Raw genomic sequence first — 12,573 nt, forward strand, 5'->3', positions numbered from 1 at the left:
TTAGGAGTATATTCATAAATAGAATTGATTTGACTTTTGAAACCTTACCTCACCAGCATGTTTGACTTTTTTGAGATCTTTACCTCGCATACACTGAGTTGCTTGTCAGGACCACATGTGGCATTAAGGGGCCACATGTGACACTGTATATCAGCTGATTACCATTCCACCCTGCTGTAACTCAGAGTAACAATGCAGTTAGCCTTGGGATAGGTGTTGGAAGACCCTATATCATATCCAGAGGAGAGAGATTTTACAGGTCATGGCATTTAATGTTCATATGCCAAACTGCCATATAAAAGGCAGTTTAGCACAGAATGCCAAATGCCATGAACACATGCACCTTGGTTTTACAACGGTTTGGGGGAGGGGTATCATTTTTACATTAGTTTGAGGGAGGGGCATTTTATTTACAATCATTATTTTGGGGAGGAGCTTTGTTTTAACGATTGTTTGGGGAGGGGCATAATAAAATTTTTCTTCTGCCACCTGTTATCTGTTACAGCATTGTAAGTCACTGAGGCTTAAGATCAAGTTCATTATTATTTTAATATTTTAACTCTTTGTGAGGTCAAAGGTCAAGTTCATTCTTGTTTTAATTGATTCAACTTTTTGTGAGTTTAAAGGTCATGTTCACTCTAGCTTTAATATGGTTTAATTTTTTGCAAGGTTATAGGTCAAGGTTACTCTAGCTTTAAATTGATTTAACTTTTTGTGAGGTTAAAGGTTAAGATAATTCTTGTTTTAAGTATCTATTGTTTCACTGAAAATTGTTTTGAAGAAATGAAGTATTACTGACCACAGAAGAAAAGTAGTGTAGATCATTGTGTCAAGGAGGCAGATCTGGGTTAACTCTCAAAAAGATTGTTGAAAAGATTTGAAAAGAATTTGTAGACCTTAATTAAGTGAACTGGTGTTTACAGTAAAAATATGTTGCTGATAAAGTGTGTTTTACACACAGACAATTATGATTTATAAAGATCATTAAAAAATCATTAAGTGGTAGAAATGTTAGCGTGAGAAGGCCGGACTGGTTGACAGTGGTGACAGTTGTATCTTTATGGCTGTGAAGTGAGGCCTTCACTCGTCTCTTAGGACATATCTACATTGTTCAGCTTTCCAACAATGAGTGATCTATAGGAAAAAAATATTGATATTAAATGTACAAAAACTTGTACAATGACATATCTGGAGAGTTTGTAGTCTAGGCAAGTCTAGACAGATTTGCTTGATATCAGTTTTAGTGTCATTACACCAATTTATTTGGTCGTACATGGAAACAGTTGGCATTTCATATGTGAATATTTACATGTAAAATATCAGTCTAGAGCTCCGACAAACATTGAAATCAGATTATTAGATCATGGTAAAGGTCAGACCATGTCAGAGTAATTTTGGAAACATTTTACTTTTTATCTTTTGCTGGAAGATTTGATATGAGAGATGACAGGTAAAAAATTCCATCATGAACTGAGAATTAGGATGAAAAATGAACCTCATTTATTTGTGCTATTTCCAAAATATTGGCTTGTTTTTGTTTTGGCATGTGACCCTCTCAGCTGACAGGATCAATCGGTTAATCCCCTTTGTGGAACTCTTTGATGTGTAAAAGTACAACCATCTGTAGGTTGATTGCTGTAACCCTGGTGTGGTGGAGCCAGGTGCTGGGTACAATCAGATACAGAGGTGTTCATCACTCATCTAGTGCCCAACACTTCAAACTTACAAGTTTCTTATACCTGGTAAACAAACAAGTATCCCAAAGATGGACATACAAATAACCCCCTAAATGCTGCAATCCCAGTATTTGAAATGCTGTCAGGGCTGTTTGCTTGGATGTTTACAGATTCCTAGTTGCTGTACCAATTCATACATACATTTGTACATATTCATCACAATTGTTGTTTGGCGGAACAATGTGACAATGAATTGACTATCTATCTAGACAATTTGGAGGTCCCAAGTTAGAATCCTGGTCTGGCTCTTGGCAAATTGGGGGGGGGGGGGACGAATACCTGGAGATATACCTGGGCTGCAAATCATGTTGCGAAGGTATGTCACAAGACTGTGCCTGAGGTCACTCCCAGTAACCAGGTAGCTCTGTGTGTTAGCGGTTCTGTCTAGCATTCGTAGGTCCAATGTTTGAACCCCAGTCTGTTCCCATTGAATTTTTCTGTCCTCTTCAGATGTAAGTAAGCTTGCAACCCGAAATCATCAACAAAACATACAGTTGTATTTGTCAGTAAGCTTGTGGAATGATCGTTGTAATACCACTCGATGTTATGTAGAATGTAACAAGTTGTCGGCTACATTGTGCTGTAGGAGATCACTTCAACGTCACCCCTTGTAGTGTAGTGGCACTTGGCTGATCTCTTCCGTTTGTAAAGTAGCCTTGTAAGGCTGTCTTCCTGAGATAATTCTCAGTCAACGTGATGTGTTACCTTATTGGGATACAGTAATATGGACCTATATAGGGAGGGAGCGGAATTTCTCAACCGTTAATATAATAGGAGTAGGGTCAATGATGTGATGAACATGACGTCATAACAGCCTGTCACTAAATAATGATAGTTTTTATTGTGAGTGTTGTTACTGCTATAACATATAACTGTTCAATGTTTTAAATCGGTCAAAGGGAAATTTTGTCATAACTTATGGGAAGATGGATACAACCAGTACATGTATTATGTTATTTAAAACAACTCTCCTTTTAGAAAATAATATATTTATCAAGCTCTCCTCCACTGGATTTAAAGGGTCGGTAGCTCCATGAATTAGGGTGACACATCCATATGTTCTTGTTATTAAGTTCCCCATTAGTACTACCAGAGAGCATTCTAGGTTATCTACATATACTCCTTCCATCGGAACTCTTTCTTTTGTCCCAAAAGTTCGTCTACAAAATATTTCCTGTACTTATTGACCTGTAGTTATCCAATTCAGTATGAAGGAACATCTTGGAGTGACACATACCGATATACCATGTGACCTATATTTGACCTCTGATCCAAAGTTTTGAAATTGTTTGTCTGAAAATTATCTCCTATACTCCTTCAACTAGAGTTAACAGATTTGGTAGGTAGGTACATGTTATTATTTTATGATACGAGAATTGAGATTAAACACAAAAAGTAGCATTGTTTGCTACTTTTTGTGTCGTCTATTAACCATTGAGGGACCATGGATTGCCCAGTAACACTTTGCCTTGTTGCCTCAATTCAAATATCACGGATGCAAATTTGATTCCTGGCAGTTTGCATTTTCCACAAGCCTGCTCTTTTGTGAAAATTCCATGTAATAGTTCGGGTTGGAATCATCGAGGCAAAAGCAGTGAAACAAACTAGTGGTTATATCAACCAAGCCAGTCATTGATCTCGTACAGTTTAATACTATCTCTTGGCATTTACAGAAAAAATAGATCTTGGCATCCATACAGAAACAAACAATGATCTGTTAATCAGCGATTTATGTCTAGGAAAATATTGTTCAAATTTTGTAAAAGACTGAAGACATTAACCTTATCAGATATCAATGAATTATTGATGCATAACATTTCTGTCGTCATGGTTACATTTTTCCTGATCAGTAGCTTTAGAGTGTACATTGCCTCATCTGTCTGACATTATTGTCAGAGAATGGCTGAAGATAAGGAAAATCAGCACAAGTTTTACCAAACAATTCAGACAATTCAATATAAGAATGTTTGTGGGAGTAAGATGGATAAACAATAAAATGTGTTTGTGAAACACTTGAAACATGCCAATTAGCCTACTATACACGTGAGCTCAGGACTTGCCAGTTTGATATTTTGTGGTTTGATTTTTTATCGCACCACTATAGCTGCTCAGTAGATACGTCAGAAGAAGCCATGGTTCAAAGATTCTACAACAAGATTCTGCAGCCAAAGTTATGTGAAAATATATACAAAAGTATATCCCCTTTCCGATAAACATTTCTCTAAATTGTGTATTTTGTACACTCCCAACTTATCCTGTATACCCCCATCTGTCCTAGTTGTTTACCTGTATACCCCCACCTGTCCTAGTTGTTTACCTGTATACCTCACCTGTCCTAGTTGTTTACTTGAATACCCTCACCTGTCCTAGTTGTTCACCTGTACAACCCCGACCTGTCCTAGTTGTTTATCTGTATACCCCCACTTTTCCTAGTTGTTTACCTGTACACCCCACCTGTCCTAGTTGTTTACCTGTAGACTCTACCTGTCCTAGTTGTTTACCTGTACACTCCACCTGGCCTAGTTGTTTACCTGTACACACTCAACCTGTCCTACTTGTTTACCTGTATACCCCCACCTATCCTAGTTGTTTACCTGTACACCCTACCTGTCCTAGTTGTTTACCTGTTCACTCGACCTGTCCTACTTGTTTACCTGTACACAACCCACCTGTCCTAGTTGTTTACCTGTTCACTCCACCTGTCCTAGTTGTTTACCTGTACACTCAACCTATCCTAGTTGTTTACCTGTACACACCCACCTGTCCTAGTTGTTTACCTGTACACACCCACCTGTCCTAGTTGTTTACCTGTTCACTCCCACCTGTCCTAGTTGTTTACCTGTACACCCCCACCTGTCCTAATTGTTTACCTGTATACCCCACCTGTCCTAGTTGCCTGTACACACTCCACCTGTCCTAGTTGCCTGTACACCCCACCTGTCCTAGTTGCCTGTATACACCCCACCTGTCCTAGTTGCCTGTACACCCCACCTGTCCTAGTTGCCTGTATACACCCCACCTGTCCTAGTTGCCTGTATACACCCCACCTGTCCTAGTTGCCTGTACACACCCCACCTGTCCTAGTTGCCTGTACACACCCCACCTGTCCTAGTTGCCTGTACACACCCCACCTGTCCTAGTTGCCTGTACACACCCCACCTGTCCTAGTTGCCTGTACACACCCCACCTGTCCTAGTTGCCTGTACACACCCCACCTGTCCTAGTTGCCTGTACACACCCCACCTGTCCTAGTTGCCTGTACACACCCCACCTGTCCTAGTTGCCTGTACACACCCCACCTGTCCTAGTTGCCTGTACACACCCCACCTGTCCTAGTTGCCTGTACACACCCCACCTGTCCTAGTTGCCTGTACACACCCCACCTGTCCTAGGTGCCTGTACACACCCCACCTGTCCTAGTTGCCTGTACACACCCCACCTGTTCTAGTTGCCTGTACACACCCCACCTGTCCTAGTTGCCTGAACAGTTTTATCTGATACTTCAATTCAGTGTTTATGATTGGTTGCTTCACAATGTTCACGCTAGTTTAATCATGATGTTCAGGCTAGGTTCATTCATGATGTTCAGGCTAGGTTCATTCATGATGTTCTGGCTAGGTTCATTCATGATGTTCAGGCTAGGTTCATTCATGATGTTCAGGCTAGGTTCATTCATGATGTTCTGGCTAGGTTCATTCATGATGTTCAGGCTAGGTTCATTCATGATGTTCTGGCTAGGTTCATTCATGATGTTCAAGCTAGTTTAATCATGATGTTCAGGCTAGGTTCATTCATGATGTTCAAGCTAGTTTAATCATGATGTTCAGGCTAGGTTCATTCATGATGTTCTGGCTAGGTTCATTCATGATGTTCAGGCTAGGTTCATTCATGATGTTCAGGCTAGGTTCATTCATGATCTTCTGGCTAGGTTCATTCATGATGTTCAGGCTAGGTTCATTCATGATGTTCAGGCAAGGTTCATTCATGATGTTCAGGCAAGGTTCATTCATGATGTTCAGGCTAGTTTAATTCAAGGCATTCACTATATTAAATTAACAAAATCAGCACCTTAAAGTACAATGTGAAGCTGTAATGTCAAGAGAAACAGGAGAACAACACTGTTTGAAATCAGGTTGTGTATAACTCTTGATGTAACATATATTGAATTTAAAGCCGCTTTGTTTCCTGTCTACCTGGTGGTGTGAGGAGTACCTTACCATCTACCTGGTGGTGTGAGGAGTACCTTACCCTCTACCTGGTGGTGTGAGGAGTACCTTGCCATCTACCTGGTGGCGTGAGGACTACCTTACCCTCTACCTGGTGGTGTTAGGAGTACCTTGCCCTCTACCTGGTGGCGTTAGGAGTACCTTTCCCTCTACCTGGTGGTGTGAGGAGTACCTTACCATCTACCTGGTGGTGTTAGGAGTACCTTGCCCTCTACCTGGTGGTGTGAGGAGTACCTTACCGTCTACCTAGTGGTGTGAGGAGTACCTTACCCTCTACCTGGTTGTGTGAGGAGTACCTTACCCTCTACCTGGTGGTGTTAGGAGTACCTTGCCCTCTACCTGGTGGCGTTAGGAGTACCTTTCCCTCTACCTGGTGGTGTGAGGAGTACCTTGCCCTCTACCTGGTGGTGTTAGGAGTACCTTGCCCTCTACCTGGTGGCGTTAGGAGTACCTTTCCCTCTACCTGGTGGTGTGAGGAGTACCTTTCCCTCTACCTGGTGGTGTGAGGAGTACCTTTCCCTCTACCTGGTGGTGTGAGGAGTACCTTGCCATCTACCTGGTGGTGTTAGGAGTACCTTGCCCTCTACCTGGTGGTGTTAGGAGTACCTTACCCTCTACCTGGTGGTGTGAGGAGTACCTTACCCTCTACCTGGTGGTGTGAGGAGTACCTTGCCATCTACCTAGTGGTGTGAGGACTACCTTACCCTCTACCTGGTGGTGTGAGGAGGACCTTGCCATCTACCTGGTGGCGTGAGGAGTACATTACCCTCTACCTGGTGGTGTTAGGAGTACCTTTCCCTCTACCTGGTGGTGTGAGGAGTACCTTGCCATCTTCCTAGTGGTGTGAGGAGTACCTTACCCTCTACCTGGGGGTGTGAGGAGTACCTTACCCTCTACCTGGTGGAGTGAGGAGTACCTTACCGTCTACCTGGTGGTGTGAGAAGTACCTTGCCATCTACCTAGTGGTGTGAGGAGTACCTTCCCCTCTACCTGGTGGTGTGAGGAGTACCTTGCCATCTTCCTAGTGGTGTGAGGAGTACCTTACCCTCTACCTGGGGGTGTGAGGAGTACCTTACCGTCTACCTGGTGGTGTGAGGAGTACCTTGCCATCTACCTAGTGGTGTGAGGAGTACCTTCCCCTCTACCTGGTGGTGTGAGGAGTACCTTGCCGTCTACCTGGTGGTGTGAGGAGTACCTTACCCTCTACCTGGGGGTGTGAGGAGTACCTTACCGTCTACCTGGTGGTGTGAGGAGGACCTTACCCTCTACCTGGTGGTGTGAGGAGTACCTTACACTCTACCTGGTTGTGTGAGGAGTACCTTACCCTCTACCTGGTGGAGTGAGGAGTACCTTACCGTCTACCTGGTGGTGTGAGGAGTACCTTGCCATCTACCTAGTGGTGTGAGGAGTACCTTACCCTCTACCTGGTGGTGTGAGGAGTACCTTGGATTGTTGATGGGAACAGAAATGAAGTAAATGGAAGATAACCAATATGGCATCAGAAACACTACAATTTCCTCTAAAGTCTTTGAAGAACATCATTGTCAATTGGAGATTAAACTTAAGCACATGCTTCAAACAAACCTTGTTCACGAACAACAACACCTGAAGTCTATATGCAATTCTGAGAGGAAGGCAAGTACAGCTTAGTTAAGTTGTTGAGGATTGTGGGTAATTAACATGCGGAAACACATGCCAAGCACTTCCTGTTTAAGGAGATCTGTGCGCCAATATTTACACCGTCAACACCTGCAAACGTTTGGAATACTTGAGAAAATGCCAGCAAAACATATACAATTGCATTGTTTATTCAGCTGCAATAAAAAAGTGCACCATTATTTAAAACTTTCATTTTAAAGATGAGTATTTTGTTTACCTTGGAAACGATAACAGCTGAAGGAGCTACTTGGACGGATGCTGGGTACTTGGATTATTCAGGGACATATGTACAGTACAGCTGAACTTCATCGAAGCAAATTTATCACGATAAGGTACAATGTTCCTTGCTTGTTTGGTCAAACGTTTATAATCTTGGGTAGTTGGGAGCTGGGTCTTTAACACTTAATGTCAGGAGCTAGTGTAGGTATTTGGCTTGTTCTATATACAAAGTTGTGGATCAAAATTGCTTCTGTGAGATTTGATGTGACAATGCAAAATAAAAAATAATGTGTGCAGATTGATATTCTCAGTTGTCAGAACAGAAGTAGCAGCTGAAGATATTGGTCAGTGTTCCTATGTATCTTGAGAAAACAAGGTGGAATCATTGGCTGTCTGTCATACGGCTGTCTAAGGGATAACATGGAGCTATGGAAAACATGGAAAAACCACAGCCATCTGTCAGATAGAGGACTGTAACGTGGAGGTATAGATCATCATCTGTCAGATAGAGGACTGTAACGTGGAGGTATAGATCATCATCTGTCAGATAGAGGACTGTAACGTGGAGGTATAGATCATCATCTGTCAGATAGAGGACTGTAACGTGGAGGTATAGATCATCATCTGTCAGATAGAGGACTGTAACGTGGAGGTATAGATCATCATCTGTCAGATAGAGGACTGTAACGTGGAGGTATAGATCATCATCTGTCAGATAGAGGACTGTAACGTGGAGGTATAGATCATCATCTGTCAGATAGAGGACTGTAACGTGGAGGTATAGATCATCATCTGTCAGATAGAGGACTGTAACGTGGAGGTATAGATCATCATCTGTCAGATAGAGGACTGTAACGTGGAGGTATAGATCATCATCTGTCAGATAGAGGACTGTAACGTGGAGGTATAGATCATCATCTGTCAGATAGAGGACTGTAACGTGGAGGTATAGATCATCATCTGTCAGATAGAGGACTGTAACGTGGAGGTATAGATCATCATCTGTCAGATAGAGGACTGTAACGTGGAGGTATAGATCATCATCTGTCAGATAGAGGACTGTAACGTGGAGGTATAGATCATCATCTGTCAGATAGAGGACTGTAACGTGGAGGTATAGATCATCATCTGTCAGATAGAGGACTGTAACGTGGAGGTATAGATCATCATCTGTCAGATAGAGGACTGTAACGTGGAGGTATAGATCATCATCTGTCAGATAGAGGACTGTAACGTGGAGGTATAGATCATCATCTGTCAGATAGAGGACTGTAACGTGGAGGTATAGATCATCATCTGTCAGATAGAGGACTGTAACGTGGAGGTATAGATCATCATCTGTCAGATAGAGGACTGTAACGTGGAGGTATAGATCATCATCTGTCAGATAGAGGACTGTAACGTGGAGGTATAGATCATCATCTGTCAGATAGAGGACTGTAACGTGGAGGTATAGATCATCATCTGTCAGATAGAGGACTGTAACGTGGAGGTATAGATCATCATCTGTCAGATAGAGGACTGTAACGTGGAGGTATAGATCATCATCTGTCAGATAGAGGACTGTAACGTGGAGGTATAGATCATCATCTGTCAGATAGAGGACTGTAACGTGGAGGTATAGATCATCATCTGTCAGATAGAGGACTGTAACGTGGAGGTATAGATCATCATCTGTCAGATAGAGGACTGTAACGTGGAGGTATAGATCATCATCTGTCAGATAGAGGACTGTAACGTGGAGGTATAGATCATCATCTGTCAGATAGAGGACTGTAACGTGGAGGTATAGATCATCATCTGTCAGATAGAGGACTGTAACGTGGAGGTATAGATCATCATCTGTCAGATAGAGGACTGTAACGTGGAGGTATAGATCATCATCTGTCAGATAGAGGACTGTAACGTGGAGGTATAGATCATCATCTGTCAGATAGAGGACTGTAACGTGGAGGTATAGATCATCATCTGTCAGATAGAGGACTGTAACGTGGAGGTATAGATCATCATCTGTCAGATAGAGGACTGTAACGTGGAGGTATAGATCATCATCTGTCAGATAGAGGACTGTAACGTGGAGGTATAGATCATCATCTGTCAGATAGAGGACTGTAACGTGGAGGTATAGATCATCATCTGTCAGATAGAGGACTGTAACGTGGAGGTATAGATCATCATCTGTCAGATAGAGGACTGTAACGTGGAGGTATAGATCATCATCTGTCAGATAGAGGACTGTAACGTGGAGGTATAGATCATCATCTGTCAGATAGAGGACTGTAACGTGGAGGTATAGATCATCATCTGTCAGATAGAGGACTGTAACGTGGAGGTATAGATCATCATCTGTCAGATAGAGGACTGTAACGTGGAGGTATAGATCATCATCTGTCAGATAGAGGACTGTAACGTGGAGGTATAGATCATCATCTGTCAGATAGAGGACTGTAACGTGGAGGTATAGATCATCATCTGTCAGATAGAGGACTGTAACGTGGAGGTATAGATCATCATCTGTCAGATAGAGGACTGTAACGTGGAGGTATAGATCATCATCTGTCAGATAGAGGACTGTAACGTGGAGGTATAGATCATCATCTGTCAGATAGAGGACTGTAACGTGGAGGTATAGATCATCATCTGTCAGATAGAGGACTGTAACGTGGAGGTATAGATCATCATCTGTCAGATAGAGGACTGTAACGTGGAGGTATAGATCATCATCTGTCAGATAGAGGACTGTAACGTGGAGGTATAGATCATCATCTGTCAGATAGAGGACTGTAACGTGGAGGTATAGATCATCATCTGTCAGATAGAGGACTGTAACGTGGAGGTATAGATCATCATCTGTCAGATAGAGGACTGTAACGTGGAGGTATAGATCATCATCTGTCAGATAGAGGACTGTAACGTGGAGGTATAGATCATCATCTGTCAGATAGAGGACTGTAACGTGGAGGTATAGATCATCATCTGTCAGATAGAGGACTGTAACGTGGAGGTATAGATCATCATCTGTCAGATAGAGGACTGTAACGTGGAGGTATAGATCATCATCTGTCAGATAGAGGACTGTAACGTGGAGGTATAGATCATCATCTGTCAGATAGAGGACTGTAACGTGGAGGTATAGATCATCATCTGTCAGATAGAGGACTGTAACGTGGAGGTATAGATCATCATCTGTCAGATAGAGGACTGTAACGTGGAGGTATAGATCATCATCTGTCAGATAGAGGACTGTAACGTGGAGGTATAGATCATCATCTGTCAGATAGAGGACTGTAACGTGGAGGTATAGATCATCATCTGTCAGATAGAGGACTGTAACGTGGAGGTATAGATCATCATCTGTCAGATAGAGGACTGTAACGTGGAGGTATAGATCATCATCTGTCAGATAGAGGACTGTAACGTGGAGGTATAGATCATCATCTGTCAGATAGAGGACTGTAACGTGGAGGTATAGATCATCATCTGTCAGATAGAGGACTGTAACGTGGAGGTATAGATCATCATCTGTCAGATAGAGGACTGTAACGTGGAGGTATAGATCATCATCTGTCAGATAGAGGACTGTAACGTGGAGGTATAGATCATCATCTGTCAGATAGAGGACTGTAACGTGGAGGTATAGATCATCATCTGTCAGATAGAGGACTGTAACGTGGAGGTATAGATCATCATCTGTCAGATAGAGGACTGTAACGTGGAGGTATAGATCATCATCTGTCAGATAGAGGACTGTAACGTGGAGGTATAGATCATCATCTGTCAAAAGGCTGACTTTGGGAAATCATGGAAATGTCATGAAAACTTAAGTTATTATGGAAAAATACGACACGAAGAGGCGGAGGAATCCGACGTCTTATAGGTGCTGGTTGGTAGTATCACGGTGGAGGAATCTTAGGTGGATACAGGCCTATTCTAACAGAGCTCCATAGACGATAGGTAATAACAAGTAGGTAAGAGATGGAGCATCGACGCAAGGGATTCCGTGAGATTTTATTTGTTGACATGACTTACCGTCATCAGAACAATTTAACAGTGGCATTGTAGAGCTAAGGTGCAAATTACGGATCACAATGTGATGACATCATGATATTGTTATTTAGATCACATAATATAAACAAGTTTTGGCGGGAAATTGTGACAGCAGTTTGGCGACGTTGTTATCGGCTGCAATATAAACAGTGGTAAAAAGCAAGACTGGCTTGGTTTGATCTTCAATGACAATAAAATACAATTAAGTTATTATGGTCGCCTGTCAAATGTTTATGCCATTTGTATTATTTTTACACAAAAATTTAAGATGTACTGCACAAAACAGAAGATGAAGTATATAGAACACACATACTGGAGATGTACACACAAACTAAAGATGTAGTACACACAAACTGAAGATGTAGTACACACAAACTAAAGATGTAGTACACACAAACTGAAGATGTAGTACACACAAACTAAAGATGTAGTACACACAATCTGAAGATGTACTGGGTAGTTCACACAAACTGAAGATAAAGTACACACAAACTGAAGATATAATACACACAAACTGAGGATGTGTACGTATTACACTCAAACTGAAGATATACATACACAGAATATATGTATATTTTATTAAAGTCGTCCTCATGTTTGTGAATTTAAAAAAAAACCTATTCCTTGTTTTGGTATTTACAAAGGACATCTGGTATGCATGCTGATGGTGTTGAATTTGAGATCAC

The 12,573-nt window shown here is 41.9% G+C and overlaps 1 protein-coding gene across 4 annotated transcripts in view; it reads left to right on the forward strand.

Moving 5' to 3' along the window:
* Positions 1-12,573, forward strand: part of LOC110464354 (actin-binding LIM protein 1-like) — a 91,107-nt gene that overhangs the window by 50,949 nt on the left and 27,585 nt on the right. The window lies entirely within an intron of this gene.

The sequence above is a fragment of the Mizuhopecten yessoensis genome, unplaced genomic scaffold (assembly GCF_002113885.1).
Source record: "Mizuhopecten yessoensis strain PY_sf001 unplaced genomic scaffold, ASM211388v2 scaffold1539, whole genome shotgun sequence".
Taxonomy (NCBI): Eukaryota; Metazoa; Mollusca; class Bivalvia; order Pectinida; family Pectinidae; genus Mizuhopecten; species Mizuhopecten yessoensis.